Source organism: Schistocerca serialis, chromosome 8, assembly GCF_023864345.2.
Source record: "Schistocerca serialis cubense isolate TAMUIC-IGC-003099 chromosome 8, iqSchSeri2.2, whole genome shotgun sequence".
Classification (NCBI taxonomy): Eukaryota; Metazoa; Arthropoda; class Insecta; order Orthoptera; family Acrididae; genus Schistocerca; species Schistocerca serialis.
The window spans coordinates 495,466,034-495,483,285 of record NC_064645.1 but is presented as its reverse complement, the minus strand read 5'-3'; the positions used below and the strand labels follow the sequence as shown (position 1 = coordinate 495,483,285).

General features: G+C 39.5%; 1 long non-coding RNA gene across 2 annotated transcripts in view; it reads right to left on the bottom strand.

The window, feature by feature from the left end:
• LOC126416804 (uncharacterized) overlaps nt 1-17,252 on the bottom strand; it is a 229,875-nt gene that overhangs the window by 141,687 nt on the left and 70,936 nt on the right. The gene's annotated exons all lie outside the window — the stretch shown is intronic.

Here is a 17,252-nt window from a genome sequence, read left to right as displayed (position 1 = left end):
CCTGCGGTACCAAAATATAAAGTGAAATGATCAACTGACCAATATTCAATGGACAGCTGAACATACATTGAGATTTACAAATTACATCAATTAAGGTGATACAGAGTTTTGGAATGGTGTGATGATTTGTGAAGCAGTACAATCTCTCCATCAAACAACTGCTTGCACAGCCTGAAACTCAGATAGTAGATATAGCCATACTATATATAAGGTGTCCATTCTAAATAATTTTCTTTCTCCTGTTGCTTCGTGAACAGGTGGTGAATTTTCGGGCAAATTTTTTGTATACACATGCAATGCTCTATCTGATTTCACTGATTTTTGATAAATTTTGCACCCTACTTTACGCAGGCCACCTCAAACAAGTCAACTGATTTTTCCCCCCTCTTTCTTTTTTATGCTGTAATGGCACTTGCTTTATAGATATGAGTATTATCATTCTGATACAGAAAGTGTCCACTTCCAAACGGTTGCCAGAACAATGGAAGCATGTTCTTGTCTAAAATATTTATGTAATATGTGCATTAATTTTATTATTGGCTAAAACTAATGATCTAAGCCCAAGCTGAGGCAACAATTGCACATCATCACATCACCTGTACCGAATTTCACTGTTGCCACAGTATTCCATGATAAACATTGATCACCAAGAATGCGCTTACATCAACAAACTAAGTGTAACATTATGTAAAATCATTCATCCTTATTTCAGTCTGATGATTGCATTGTTTGTGCACTACAAAGGATGCTGTACGTTCATTGTTGAGACCAGTGACTTCTAGGCAGCAGTACAACCATAAAAACTGAGGTATGTGCCTCTTGACACATTGATCTGTTACTGATCTGTGCACTTGTGCTTCAATGGAAGTCCTCTGCAATAGCTGTCAAGATAGTCTGATGACTTACTCATGCAGTACAATTTACAGTTTGATAGTGTGTGTCACTGCCAGAGAGATGTGAAACCTTGACATTCCCACTGCATAACAACATTGGTAATATTAGATACATAGATACGTGTGTGTGTGTGTGTGTGTGTGTGTGTGTGTGTGTGTGTGTAGTGCACTGCATTATCTGTGTCTTCAAAGATCAACAATCTTGTCTGTCTTCTGCTGAAATACATAATTTCTCCAAAGCAGTCAACACTGCAATAAAAAGATGCAGGAATTTGGGAGGAAGTAACACAAAACTAATACAGTTTTTATTTTAGGAAGTTGGTTTAATCCATCGTTAAGTCCAATAGCAATAATTTGTTCCAAACAAACAACATTATTAACAATGGATGGTTGCTGTTTCTACATTATTGTAAGAATTAAGCTGTATTCTCCAATGTACTTTCCTCTCTCTTTACAGGTAAAAAACCATTCTGGCATTTGACCTGCATTCTGCTACTATTATTTACTTGCATCTTAGGCTGTATGTATTCAGGAGGGCTGCAATCGCAGATTCACTTCATGGGTTTGGTGTCAGTACCACCCAAGGATCCACCCAAATCACTAGGAGTGTTTGTATGGGATATAGTAGGCTTCATGGGCATCACACAGGCCATTTCAATTCCACTGTCAACCCCTACTTTTTATTATAAAGTGGTGAAAATTAGCTCACCAACTTATGCATGCGCCCATCATCTTTCTGAATGCAGTTTCAACTAGTCTCTTTCACCTTAATTTCCACATTCCCTTTCACATCCTTTCCTTTTCCCCTCTAAATTTTATAATTATACTTTTATAATAACACTCTCTATCACCATCTCTCTTTTAATTAATATATATCTAAGATGTGTAGGTGAAAATGAGACTGCCAAATGCTAACAGAGCCTACTGGGAGTAAGCCACACAAAAAATTCCAGGGTCTGAACTACTAACACGGAAAACAGAAACAAAGCTATATATAAGACAATCATCAGGACAGTCCAAACCTACAGAACAGAAACATGGAGTTTAACTCAGACATAAGAACATCAATTACAAGTCTTTGAAGACAAAGTTCACACAAAAAACTGTGGTCCACACTATGATAACAGATCACAAAGCTAGAAGAGAAGAAACAACATAGAAAACCACATGATTTCACAACAAGCACCAGTAACGAGCATAACAAAAATGAAATGAGCGGATTGCATTGTTGGCTGGAAGGCCTCATCCAGGGAAGTTCGGTCGCTGAGTGCAAGTCTTATTTCAGTCAATGCCACACTGGGTGACTTGCAAGCTTGTGATGAGGATGAAATGATGATGAGCACATCACAACACCCAGTCCAAGAGCTGAGAAAATCTCCTACTCGACTGGGAATCTAACCTGGGCCCACTGCATGGGATGCAAGAACATTATCACTCAGCTAAGCAGGCGGACACGAGCATAACAAATTTCAAAAGACTTCAACAGGCAGGCCATCTGATGGGAATGAAAGAGGATGAAGTGGTTTCGATAATGTTTAAAGAGAAGTCATCAAGGGGGAGACCTAGGAGTACATGGCTAAATGAAATTAAAGCAATAAGCAACAAGGATAGGCATATGTAATTGGCAAAAAGCAGCACAAGATAGAAGCATTTAGTGGCAACATCTAAGATTGGCACAGGATCTTCCAATGCCCTAGTTAGCCAAGAAAAAGAAGAGGAAGAAATTTTGTGCTTCTCTTCATTCAAGGTATGCAACAGATTTTTCATTGCTCCACTACAGCTTACATTTTTTCATAAAATGAAAGAACCTTAATATTTTTAAAAATGCACAATCATAAATGAATTGGTGATTGCAGAAATGATGTAAATCTGTTTTTCTAAATTCTATAGGAAAGCAAAAAAACTTTGTATGTTCTCGAAATTGAGATTTTTAACTTTATCCTATTCTATAAAGCTGTTATACACAAAAGCACATTGGTTTGTTTAACTTCTGATTTTTATTTCCTTTACAGTTCTTTAAAAGAAAGAAAGAAATAAAGTAAAATAAAAAAATTGGTTCCCGATAGTCAACATTTACTGGCAAAAAGGCAAAGATTCCGGGTTCACGCACCAGTACAGTACACAGTCTTAACCTGCCAGGAAGTTTCATTTATAACCTGTGTTTCAAAACTTTAATAATTCTTGTTTCCATTGGTCGACCTTTCTGAGTAACTGTATCATTCAGTCCATATTTTCCAAATAATATATAGAGATGGGAATATAACAAAAATATATTGTTTTCAACATTTTGCCGGCCGGAGTGGCCGAGCGGTTCTGGGCGCTACAGTCTGGAACCGCGTGACCGCTACGGTTGCAGGTTCGAATCCTGCTTCAGGCATGGACGTGTGTGATGTCCTTAGGTTAGTTAGGTTTAAGTAGTTCTAAGTTCTAGGGGACTTATGACCTCAGCAGTTGAGTCCCATAGTGCTCAGAGCCATTTGAACCATTTTTCAGCATTTTTATGAAAACATTTGACAGAAATAAATTACATGCAAAGCAGCATACTGAACATTTACTGCAGTAAGACAAATAAATAAAAAAGTTGTATGAGACTAGTGACTTCAAAAATCCATTTCAGTATTGGGCTACTGGAGTAGATTTTCATGCAGAAATCCCACAATATAAATTCAAGAACTTTCTTCAAATCCTCCATCTTATTTAGTCACTAGATTAGCATAAGAGGGTAACACAGAGACCTAAGAAGCCTGGTGTTTTGACAGTGCTGTGGGTTTTGAACGAATAATATACTACATCATCAATAGTCTTGGTGACTGTTCAGTGTATCTTATGTTGTGAGTCACATTGCAATGCCTTTTATTTACTAGATGAAGTTTCTAACTTCATAATGGGTAGCAATACCTTTCCCAGTGATTGCACAGGTTAAAGACAGTTCTTGTAATAGTCTTTCCATCAATTATCAAAAGCTGAAGTGTGTGAGGATTTGAATTTTGTCACATGAAACTCAATAAATGTTTGTTTGCATATTCTTTCTGGAACACACACAAGGACATATTTCATTGGTTTCACTGTTATTGTATCAACTGCCAGTACTGGTACTGTGTTCCACTTGTAAAGGTAAGACAACAGCATCTGAACCTTCCAGATGAGGGCCAAAGTGAACTGTGTTGTAAGGTGGATCGGAAAGTTCCTAAAAGCTCTGGTCGGTTGTGGAACCAAGTGGTATCATGTGACACAAACAATTTTAAATAAATAAAATAAAAGGTAAGACAACAGCATCTGAACCTTCCAGATGAGGGCCAAAGTGAACTGTGTTGTAAGGTGGATCGGAAAGTTCCTAAAAGCTCTGGTCGGTTGTGGAACCAAGTGATATCATGTGACACAAACAATTGTGCAGTAAAGGGAATTTGAATTATGTTAGAAAAGAGGCAGTTGAGATTGCAATAATTTAAAGCAAGATCAAGGGTACACACTTAAGTAGCAACAAAGACAGATGCTTACAGGGAGGCAAGAGAGGTAGATTTAAAGATGATTTAGGCTCCTTACGCCACCAGATATTACTTGGTCCCATGATTGTCCAGAGCAGTCAGAAGCTGTCCTATAACCCATCATTGCATGTGTTATTTAAGGTCTCCTCCAGAAAGTTCCAGCTGATGTTGCCTCACTTATGCTAGTGAAACACCCTGCAGTCAGCAGTTTTACTCCTGATAATAGTAGATAGCTGCTAAAAGCTTGAGAAGTTTAAAACTATTTGGCATACCCGGCATTGCTCAGGGAGATAGTGATCGAATTTTTCCATTCATGCAGCAGAATGCTGAATTTCTTTTGCACTGAAAAATTGGCAGATGCTATCCATTTTTCTTATTACGACATCTTTGTGTTTGTTATATTCTTTCATTGGGTCATAGTGGAATTCTTCATTTGTTAGGTTGTACTGTTTAATTGTCCTCATCCATGTTTCTCATAGGGTGATATTTTCATGGCTGGCTTGAGTTTGCAGTCTTTTATCAGGGGTGTTCAAAAAGAAACGAGCTGGAGCCTGGAATGCACAAACCGGTGACAGGAGGGTAATATCATGGCGTGTAACAAGGTGTGGTTCGGCCCAGAGCATGGAAGTCCACAGCCCATCGCTAGAGGGAACACGTGCATGTCATGTGACTATACAGAGCTAGCAGCAGCATGCGTCAATCATCCAATGCTGCCAGTTGCATTGCAAACAGTGTCACAGAGGCGTCAAAAGGAGAGCAAAGAAATGTTGTTCATTTTCTGACAGCAGAAGGAGTAGGAGGAATGGACATTCATCGACAAAGGTTGCAAGTGCACAGTGAACAAGCATGCCCCTCAGAAGGGTCGCGGCATGGTACAAGCACTTCAGGGAAGGACGGGTGTCGTTAGCCAATGATGCATGGTCTGGAGCACCACACTGCATTACCGATGACATCGTCCAACTGGTGGATGCACTTATTACGCTGGACCGCTGAGTGACAGTGAAAGCCATAGCCGCCAAGGTCGAATTGAGTGCTGGAAGTGTTCACACATCACAAAAGGAACGACTGCACATGCACAAAGTGTGTGCCCAATGGGTGCCTCACAGTCTTCAACCACACCAGGAAGCATGTCGAATGGCCCACTGTCTTGCTCATCTGCAGTGCTATGCTCGGGAAGGGAATGCATTCCTGGCACAAGTGATGGCTGGATATGAGTCATAGTGTCATCACTTCGAACCAGAATCAAAATGACAAAGCCTCCAGTGGAAGCATCCAGGGTCACCACCACCAAAAAAAGCCAAGGCCATCTACAAGAACACAGGAAAGGTTATGCTGACGTTCTTCTTTGACCAAGATGTCCCCCTTTTGATTCACTTCCTGCAGCATGGGACAACGGTGAATGCCCTGCATGACTTGCAAACCTGGACCACCCTTCGCCAAGCGATCAAATCGAAACAACCAGGCAATCTCACCCATGGGGTCATTCTGCTCCACGACAATACAAAGCCTCATATGGCCAAAACAGTCATGACACTCCTACAGGTTCTCGGCCACCCTCCATTCAGTCCGGACCTCTCTCCCTGTGATTCTGCCACTTTGGTCCCCTTAAAAAGGCTCTGAGAGGGAAACGATTCACCTCGGACAATGAAGTCCAGCTGTACATGCAGAAGTGGTTAACATTGCAGCTCCGGGAATTTTATGAGACTGTCACAGTCACAGTGGGACAAGTGTCTCAACAGCCAGGGTCAACCTTCTAAGATACAGGTACTGATTTCTGTAATTATGCCTCCGCCTCGTTTCTTTTTGAACACCCCTTATATTATAAGACTGCGTTGCAATTTTTGATTCTTCAATCTGTTCATTGTGTTGTTCTTTGGTTTCTCTGTTTCTCATGGTGCTTATTCTCATTTTGTTGGGAACTTAAACGTGCTTCGCATTCTTCGTCTATTTTGTTTTTGCACTATTCTTTTTGTTTTCACCATTTAACTTCAGAACTGACAAGATCTCCTCCTCTTTTAGGTTTGTACACTGTCTAAAATATAAATCAAATCAACTTTTTATTAACAAACACACTAAGTACATTTTACACATTTTATTTTCGATTTAAATTCGGTCACTGTTCCACTTTGCCTACTCACACTTCACTGTTTGCTTTTATTCACTCACTGCTCTACTTTTTCGGTTCCTCCCTTCATGTTCGAACCCATGACAGGTCCTGCTTTGTCTACTCATACCAATGGGTATCTCCACCAGTGGCGAATTCCAGAACATACGTACCAAAAAGGTTTCAAAAGGTTCACAACATTCGAGAGTGTTCTGAAATGTTCCACAATGATCTGGGATGTTCCTGGATATTTGTCAAACATTTTTGAATCTCCCTGAATGTTCCCGAACATTCCCGAACATCCATGATCATTATGGAACACTAATCAATATTCTGGAATGTTGTGGAATGCTATTAAATGTTCTGGAATGTTCTAGAAATTTCTAGTGGGTGAAACTTTCCTGCCTTTATATATTCAAAACCACGCCTCTCAAGTAAAAATGGAAATCTTGTTCATGGATTGGGCATAGAAGGCTACAACACCATTTAACTCCTTTGATCATTCTGGGGCTTGTTTCTGAGTTTTAGCTCACTCATACTGGACACTTACTTTTATAGTATAAAAACACTAATGATACAGCTGTAAAATTGAAATGATTTTATTCAAGAAAAGGTAATCATGGAATAAAAGATAAAACAGAAGAGAAAAACAGGGTGAGGAAGCATGAGATTTAAGTAGAAAGGGGATACACGTAAGGCAATGGGGGTGGGGGGAAACAAGTACAACTGTAAATAGTTACAACAGAAGAGGGGAGATAACAGGAAATGACAGAAACTGTTGGGAATGGTTTTTATTTTACTTTTATTTTTTCCCTGCCAGAGCAGCATTTGAAGCTGACACTGAATGGATATTGGCAACGTCCCTTCAAAGAGTACACTCTACCAATAAATAAAAGGGGAGTAAGTTCAACAAATGTGGATGGAAATTAGCATGTCACACTATCTCTTAGAGTTTTCAAACATGAGTCTCAGATAATGAAAATTATTACCTACAAGAAAAATACTTACTTCCCCATATATTTTGGTCATATTAGATAAACACACACACACACACACACACAGAAAACAAGCTATCCACACAAAACATTTGAAATATCTTAATCTCAATGTAAATATTTTTGCAGAAAGACAAACAAAAAAAAAAACTCAATAAAATCCTTCTTTGTTCCTAACCACACCAAGTTGTCCTGTAGCTAATCAACTCGTAAGACTTGACTGATTGACTGACTGACTGACTGTTACAGCATATAGGCCATCTGAATCCCCCCTTGTAACATCTGTTTCCCTGAACTCTCAAACATATTTTTTCAGCTCTTCTGGACTCAACCTTTGTTCAATTTCTTGCCACAATTAACCACCAGTCTTGTGTGTCTCCTTTCTGATCTCTGTGTCCTCTCTTTCTCATGGCAAAATTAAATGCTACTCTCCATCCTTCTGTTTTCCAGCCTTACACACTCATTTTCCACTTTATGTCGTTACTTCTTCTGTCATCTTAAAATAAATCTCTTTAGATTCTTTACTCATTTCCATCTATGCTTTATTCTGACATCTTTCCATTGGCTTCTCTGCTGTCTCACTAACTTGCTACGAAATACTCCTAGCCCTTATCATTTCACTATCTCTTATTTTGTGTATACTTCTGTCTTTGATTACAGTTTATAGTGTTCCACTATCAAATTGCTTCATCATTTTATTCCATCATTTATTGTCACTGATCTTTCACTGGTCCAAACATCATTAATCTAATCTTTGACACCACAGACACTATTCCATTTCTCATAACTTTGTGGGTTCTTCAACCTCATCTACAACTCCCATTTCAACCTCTCCCAACTTATTCCTTAGTTCTTTCCCTAGGGACCTTTCAGGAAATGTTGCAGGAAAGTTCTGGTAGAATATAAATATTTTTGGATTAAAGGAGACCACCAATCACAAAGCAGAAATGTTGAGTTATTGATAGGCACACATAAAAAGGCAGAAAATTGGCTGCCTTTCAGAGTAATCCATTTACAAGCTAAGAGTTAAAAAAGCAATTGTATGCACATGCATGCACACCCATGTAAACACTCCCCCCCCCCCCCCCCCCCACCCCGCAACCCCCTTGCACACACACACACACACACACACACCTACATGGTGACAGCTGCACACTAACAGTGCCAGTGCCGCAGTTCAGCAGGTGAACTGGTTGTGGTGGGGTCAAGGCACTCTACCTCCATTCCTTCACAACACCAACATCTTCTCTCCTATCTGCTTCACGTGGTCCTCCTATACCAAATGCACCACCTTCTTGGACATTGACCTCCACCTCTAATGGCTCCATCTACACATTCATCCATATTACACCTACCAACAACCAACAGTACCTGCATTTCGACAACTGCCATCCGTTCCACACTAAAAAATCCCTCACATACAGCCTAGCTACCCATGGATGATGTATCTGCAGTGATAAGAACTCCCTTGCCCAGTATGCTGCAGTAGCCTCACCAACATAGGCCACAAACAGATTCCCTAAGCAATATCCACATACACCTCCAATCCTCCCACCTACCGAGCGAGGTGGCGCAGTGGTTAGCACACTGGACTCGCATTCGGGAGGACGGCGGTTCAATCCCACATCCGGCCATCCTGATTTAGGTTTTCCGTGACTTCCCTACATCGCTCCAGGCAAATGCTGGGATGGTTCCTTTGAAAGGGCACGGCCGACTTCCTTCCCTGTCCTTCCCTAATCCAATGAGACTAATGACCTCACAGTCTGGTCTCCTCCTCCACAACAACCAACCAACCAATCCTCCCACCACACCTGGGATCAGCCACCCTTGTCACCAAATATCACCCTGGACTGGAACATGTGAACCACATCCATCGCCAGGGATTCGATTACCTTCCAAAGTGCCCTGAAATAAGAGACATCCTACACAGGATCATTTCCACCCCTCCTAAAGTGGTATTCCAACCCCCACCCAAGTCCATCAATATGCCACTCACACTCCTCACTCCTTGCCACAGGGGTCATAGCCCTACAGCAGACCAAAGTGCAACACCTCCCCAATTCATACGGCCAACACTTCCCACTCCAGCACTGTCACTCCGGCCAAGGCCAATCACCAGTGAAAGCAGCCATGTCATATACCAAATATGTTGCAAACACTGCACAGCTTTTTATGTCTGTATGACTACCAACCAGCTGCCCCCTAGAATGTATGGCCACCACCAAAATGTTGCCAAGAATGAAGTTGACCATCTGGTGGCACAACATGTAGCTGAGTACAATAAGCTGAATTTCAGTAGCTGCTTAACAATCCTGGTGATCTAGATCCTTCCCTCTATCAGCAGCTTCTCTGAACTTCACAGATGGGAGTTTCCCTTGCTCCACATCCTTCACTGTAATCATCCTGGCCTCAACCTCTGGTAACCCACTTTCCTCACACCTTCCACTAAACAGTTTTCCTTTCTTCCATCATGTCACCCTGTCCCAATTCACGTCCCCATGTCACCTTCAGTATGCACCACTTCCCACTGGATCCTACAACAGTGCATAACAAGTCTAGCTGCCACCCCTCCCTCCCACGTTCCTAGCTGCCAATCCAACTGCCTCCCTTTGAGCTGCCTCTGATTTACAGTGAGTGCCCTCCTTTAGTCCAAAAGATTTTTCAAGAAAAATATGTTATTTAAATTTTTTGTTATTATTTTCTTCATTAATCATCCATCTAAAGATTGTGATTAGGTTACAACCTTTAAGACAATAATCCCCCCCCCCCCCCTTTTATCTGAACTGGATTGTTTTCATCAATGTAACGCTCATCTGACCATTTGGAAACTGTTTGCTCTGTCTTATCTTGAAATGTCTCAAATGTCACCTGGTTGTTAGCTATTTCCTCTGGGCTTTTTTAACAGTTATGAAAAAGAGTAATGACGTTTTTGGTTTTGAGTGAAAGACGTTCATCTGGAAACGAAATGATCGTATGGCTTTTATTGGCTGGAATATCCCCTTCGGGGTTCGGCCGCCATATTGCAAGTCTTTTTAGTCGACGCCACTTCGGTGACTTGTATGTCAATAATGATGAAGGATACACAACACCCAGTCCCCTGCTGGGAATGTCTCTGTAACAGCCTGTAATTTAGAATATATATCTTGTTTCCATATTTTTTCTATGTGGATCATGTTATTACAATCTAGGTGCAGTACAGTGTGTAAGATCTCCCCTCTTCTCACTCTAATTCAGTAGAAAACATTTTTTTGATACCATTTATTCATTTAGCCCATTGGACATGTTACAATGTATAATTCGATATTTGACTTTAGCCTTTACAGAGCATGATAATCAAGGTTATATGTTGGTCTTGTAATGTAGCTGACCGGGAAATAATGTTACAAAGTTATCGATGCCAGGACTGATGAAGATCCCGATACACAGATCGCAAACAGAACACGTAGTTTGTAGATGACTGCTAAGATGACCATTCTTAATTCTATTTATGTTTAAACTTTTAATTACATTTTTGCTCAAATAGGATTGTTTCTGATATTCAAGTTATCATTATTTTATGCAAATCTACTTTCACAGAAAATTCCAGAAAATCATTTTGACATCAGTTCCTGAAATAACATTACCAAATTGTTTACTTTGAGAATATTAGATGTATTATGTCCAGACCAAATATTAGCAGTAATTATTATTTTGCAAATAAAAGACAATGCAGTATTTCTAAAATTAATTGTTAACACAGAAAATAAAATTTGATACAGAAAAACATATTTAATAATTATTCAATTTATGTACAGGGAATTTCCAAATTTTATAACTTTTTCAATATTTGGACTTACGTAAAAGTATAATTTTTAATTATAAGTTATATCATGGTTAAGCATTAACAATACTCAAAAATATATCAGTGATTGTAACCTATTTATACACCAGTGGCTGAGCCCACCATGTGCTTGTCTGTGTTTAGTCAAATGGAGATTCTATATAGAGAAGAGGCAATACAGGATTCAAATTTTTTGTATCTTAAATTCAGCCTGTACTTTTCCATGATCACATGTTGGCATTTGAGTACAGAACAGAGGCTAACAATATTGGTAGTCTTGGAAAAAGCTCCACTGTCATCCGGATGATGCCCTTACGTGTTGTCTGGAGACACCTTTCCTTCATTATAGCTGTTTAAGTAGCGTTCTATGTTTTGATCATGGAAGGATTAGATGACCTAACAAAACTCATCAAAACTTCTTCTTGATCTTTTTGATACGTAGTCAGGTCTTTGTTCTCACCACTCCAAAATGCTAAGATTGCCAGACTGTCTCTCTTCACTGCACTAGGGAAAAGACTGTCTTTGTGTATGACCTGAAGACTGTGCAGTAGATTCATCAGCAGCCTGGTGCATCACATTCCTGACATGACCCATTGGATCATGATGCTGGATGCTGACACCGCATTACGTACAGCCCTTCAGATGTACTTCACATGGTTACCTTGTTGAGTATCAACTTCTCTATTTAGCTTTTGGACACCATTCTGATACATTTATTCAAACTGAGACATGGCTACTCAAGTGCAAATCTTCAGACACCTCCCACTGAACTGCATCAGTGATGGCTGAAGAGCACACTGAAATATATATGATAATGAACAGAGCTCAGGAGAACACACACTTAAAAAAAGCTTTTACTTAGCAAGCATTCAGAGGCAATGGCTCCTCCTTCTGGCAGAAGGGCTAGAGGGGAAGGAAAAGGGGTGAAGGAAGAGGACTCTTCCTTCCCCTTCAACCCTTCTGCTGGAAGGAGGAGCCACTGTCTCAAAGCTTGGAAAGTAAAACCTTTTTTTAAGTATGTGTTCTCCTGCCGCTGCTTGGTGAGAAGATTTTTTTATCTATCTCATTACATTATACTGTCAAAAATTAATTATTTTTATTGTTATAGTATATTTAATGCATTACAGTCCCCACAAAAAAGGAAAAGGCAGGATATTATGCATTAAGTACAACGAATGTCTCTACATCAGTAGTGTCATCGGAGGTAGTTACCACGAATGTACAGTTACCCATGTGGTAAATATACTGTTACAGCAACTGCGTGTTAGTTTGTGATGAAGAAGAGAGGTGAGGTGTGATAGGTGTCACAACCAAAACTGGCTACGTCATCTCATGCCTTCTCACCAAAGAGGTGATACTTTTTGTGGTGGTATACAATTTCTTAACACAATATGTCAGTATCTTGAAGATAGCTTTACAGCAGATTTATCAGGAATCCCTCATAGGCCATGTTGATACCCACTGATAGGCTACCCATCCTCCAGGAAGTTGGAGGAGAAGAATTCAATAATTTCATCTTCATATCATGAGCATTTACTAGAAAAACAAAAGTCAGTTCAGGCAAAATACAACATACATAAGGAAGTCTGACATACCTGTGGTACTGTAGACATTGTGCATTAATCACCATTTTGCCTCAATAGCCAGCCATTACAATCAAAATGCATCTCACTTTGAGGATGAGTTTTCTGGACAGAGTCTCAGCACCAAAAATAATGTAATAATATGGGAAGATGTGAATGTTAACACATATGTTGAGGGTGGAATTAGAAATAACTTCCTCAACATTTTGATCAATTCTAGCATCGCACAAATGATAAATGCCACTACTAGGCTGCCAAAAAGCTCAGCATCAGACTTAGTCCATGTACCTACACATATCGACGTTACTGCCAGGTAATATAGCTAAAGACAGGCTTGGTAAAACCCTAAAAAACGGCAAGCCTACAAAATGATCTTCTCAGAACATAAAGAAACATACTTTTTCTAGGGTAAAAATGAAACTTGGGATGAAGTATATATCAAAAATAATGTCTATGCCAATTTCTCTAAATTCTGTATTGTTTAAATTATTTCTTGAGTAGATATTTCTAAAATAGCCTCTTCAACAGAGCAACTAAGGAAAATACATGGACAAGAGGTGGTGTTAGAAAGTTTTCTCAAACACTTAAATTTCTCAGTTCTTTATTAAAGTACAACACTAATCTGTAGTTCCTAGGTAACTATCACAACTATAAAAAATTTAAAGGAGGGTACTGCTTGTTTCAAAAAACCATTCTGTGATGAAATAAAACAAAATTCAGAAAATAAAAGTGAAGTAGTATGGAGGTCATAAAACAGGAAAATGAGACACAAAGTACGCTAACTCCCAAACAAAAAATGGGGGTAGAAAAATAGAAAATTCTCAGGAACTGGTAAATTTTGCAGATGACTATTTCTCTGGCATTGCACATATGTTGCAACAAAATCTTCCTCAAACATATGTAGCACCAACAATGACTTACACATACAGCACAATGATGATGTTTACCACAAGGGGTCCTATAGTGAGGAAAGCAATACAGAAATTTAAATAAAAAAAAGTCTGCTGGCTTCTATGAGGTTCCAGTCTCTGCTCTGCATGTATAAAGAGTATGTAAGCCCCATTAGTAAATGTAATAAATGAGTCCTTTGGTGCAGGTATGTTTGCACGATACCTAAAGCACACACAAGTTGTGCCATTACTAAAGAAAGGCAATGCAGAGAGTATTGAAAATTACATGCCAGTTACTGTAGTCTCAAATATAATTTAACCAATCATGAAAGATAAGCTAATGGAGTTACATGGATAAATAAAACCTTCACTGAATTTTCTGTCATGCTTGACATCACAACAATATTAAATAGGAAACACTTGCCAAACATTTTACAGATCATTAGGGAGAGTTAACTGTTTAATATTATTTTTAAATACTATCAGTAAACAATACACAGTTTGGTTTCTGAGGCCACAGAAGAGCAATATTCATCATTACAAAGTTCACAAAAGTTGTACTTGAAGTTCTTGACAAGGATAGCTGTGTTGCAGACATATTCTCATATTGTCCAATGCTTTTCACATAGTTGGTCATAAAATATACTCCAAGACAAAAACTGGATAATTTGTTCAAGGTAAAGAGCTTCACAAATTGAGAAAGTCAATAACATGTTGATCCACCTCTTGCTCCTATGCAAGCAGTTTCAGCTTGGTATTGATTGATACAGTTGTTGGAAGTCCTACTGAGGGATATCATGCCAAATACTCTCCAATTGGCCCATTAATAATCAGTATCCTGAACTGGTTGGATGGCCCTGCCCATAATGCTCCAAATATTCTCAATTAGGGAGACATCCAGCAACCTGTCTGGCCAAGATAGTTTTTGGTGAGCTTGAAGAAATGCAATATAAACTCTCACAATGTGCAGGTGGGAATTTTCTTGCTGAAATGTAAGCCCAGAATGGCTTGCCATGAATGCAACAAAATGGGCCATAGAATATCAACAACGTACCACTATGCTGTAGGGTGCTGCAGATGACAACCAAAGGGGTCCTGCTATTAAAGGACCTGGCACCCCTGACCATCATTCCTAGTTGTTGGGCTGTATGGCGAGCGACAGTCAGGTTGGTATCCTACCTCTCTTTTGGACTTCTCCAGACACATCTCCAGTCTGGAATCTCATTCACTGGAGTAGAAGTGTTTTCAGTGACAAGTCCCACTTCAAAACGAGCCCTGACGACCAGACAGTAGTGGGATACTAACCTGACTGTTGCCTGCCATATGGCCCAGCAATCAGGAGTGATGGCCTGGGATGCTATTTCTTTTCATAGCAGGACCCATTTGGTTGTTGTTCATGGTATACTTACAGTACAATAGTACATCAACAATATTCTATGCCCCACTATGTTGCCCTTCATGGAAAACCACCCTGGGCTTATATTTCAGCAAGATAATGCCCATCCGCACTCGGCGAGAGTTTCTACTGCCTTTCTCATCCTTGCCAAAACCTACCTTGACCAGCAAGGTTGCCAATAATGCCAAGCTGAATAATTGCTTGCATAAGGGCCAGAGGTGGACCAAAGTGTTATTCACTTGCTCAACTTGTGAAGTTCTTTCTCTTGAATAAATAATGGAAGTCTCCTGAAACCGTAATCATTTATTTGTCGATACATGTAATCACATCTACTGATTTCCATCCCATTCAGATAATTCCTTTGGGTTGCATCCTTTTTTTTATCTTAGTGTGTATACTAAACAAGCTAAAAGCACCAGGTGTATGAGGAGTAGCAAACAAGTGGTTCCACACTTATCTAGAAAACAGGGTGCAAAAGAGAGAGAAAATTTGTATGTCTGCTGATGATAAATTTTTAGTAAAAAAACATTTCAGACAAGAAAGATATAAACATAAACAGTCCTCAGGATAGATTTATTCTTAATTTAGATCAATTACCTTCCAGACACTATAAGGCATGGAGGAAAAGTTCCTTTTGCTGATAATAGCCATGTAGCAGCCATTCATAAAACATTGAACATAAAGAAAATAACCAGTTCCACTTCAGTATATGGAAAACAGCTCCCTAACATTGTACATAGACAATAAAACAGGAAGGTTTTAGTGTGGAATATTGACTATCAATTAAACTGGAATGAACACAAAAAGACAAGGTGAAAAATAATGTCCTCAGTATGTTATGCTCTTAGTGTTTTATCCACAGTTTCTAACAACCAATGTCCTGTCATGGCACATGGCTCCTACAAACACTTAATTCTTAGCTGCAGGACTCATCCTTTATGGATCAAAGTTATAAAAAATGGACACATTTTTTTAAACTGCAAAACTGAGTCATAAGAATAATAACTAAACAAACTATCTGAGCTCACTGTAAAGAACTATTTAGCAAACTAGGTTCCCTTACTGCACCAAGTGAGTACTTGTACCAATCTGTTGGGCATATTAGGGAAAACATTACTAAGTACACTGCTAGAAAATAAATAAACAAAAATAAAAGTAAAGAAAATGAAAAAAGATGAAATAAAATTAGTACTGCTGGAATGAAAATGTCGATTTTGATCTAATGATGATGGTATATGCCACCTGGAGGATGGTAAACGTCCTGATAATGGTTTCAACATTGTCTGCCAACAGATAGCATAGTGTCATAGCTACAAGAGTGTCGTCTGTGTCTACCCTTTAATAGAGAATGCTCAAAGCCAGAAGGCTCAGTGTGCTGCAGATATGTGAAGCAAACAGGCAACCATGCCACAGAGAAGCACTCATGCTTCCTATACCCAACTGAACAAGTTTTAAAGGGTTCAAAGTGTGGCCTTCCAAGTGGTGGGATGGCCCTTTTAGAGAATTGCTGCACAAGTATGATGTGCTGTGTCAGTTGTGCAAAAATTCTGGTATCAGTGGACATGCACACATTCTGTAACCTGTAGAAGATGTTCTGGATGTCCACGCAACAAGATCCCTGTCACAATTGTCATATTGTAGTGCAGTAGTGGCAGGTCCTTCAGCTACCACAGCACAGATAAGAGTTCTTGAGAGTCCAGATGTGTCAACATGAACTGTAGCAGATTGGTTGTTAGCAGTGGGACTATGGGCCCTCTAGCACGTCTTCCACTTATGTCACTGCAATGACATGAATGGCTTGGCTGGTGCCATCAGAGGATCACTTGGAAGATAGAATAGTGCACTGGGATAGTGTGCTGTGGCTTTCAATGATGAAAGCAGATTCTGCTTACAGACAAGTGATTGTCATCTGTGCATATGATGCAGACCTGGTGGGCACTGTCTTGTAAAGTGTGTTCATCCAAGACACACTGGCCCTACTCCGGTCCTTAAATTGTCTCAGATGTGATACATTACAACTCTTGTTCCCCTTGGATGTTTCTGGAGCAGATACTAACCAGCACTCATTATTTGAAGAATGCTGTTA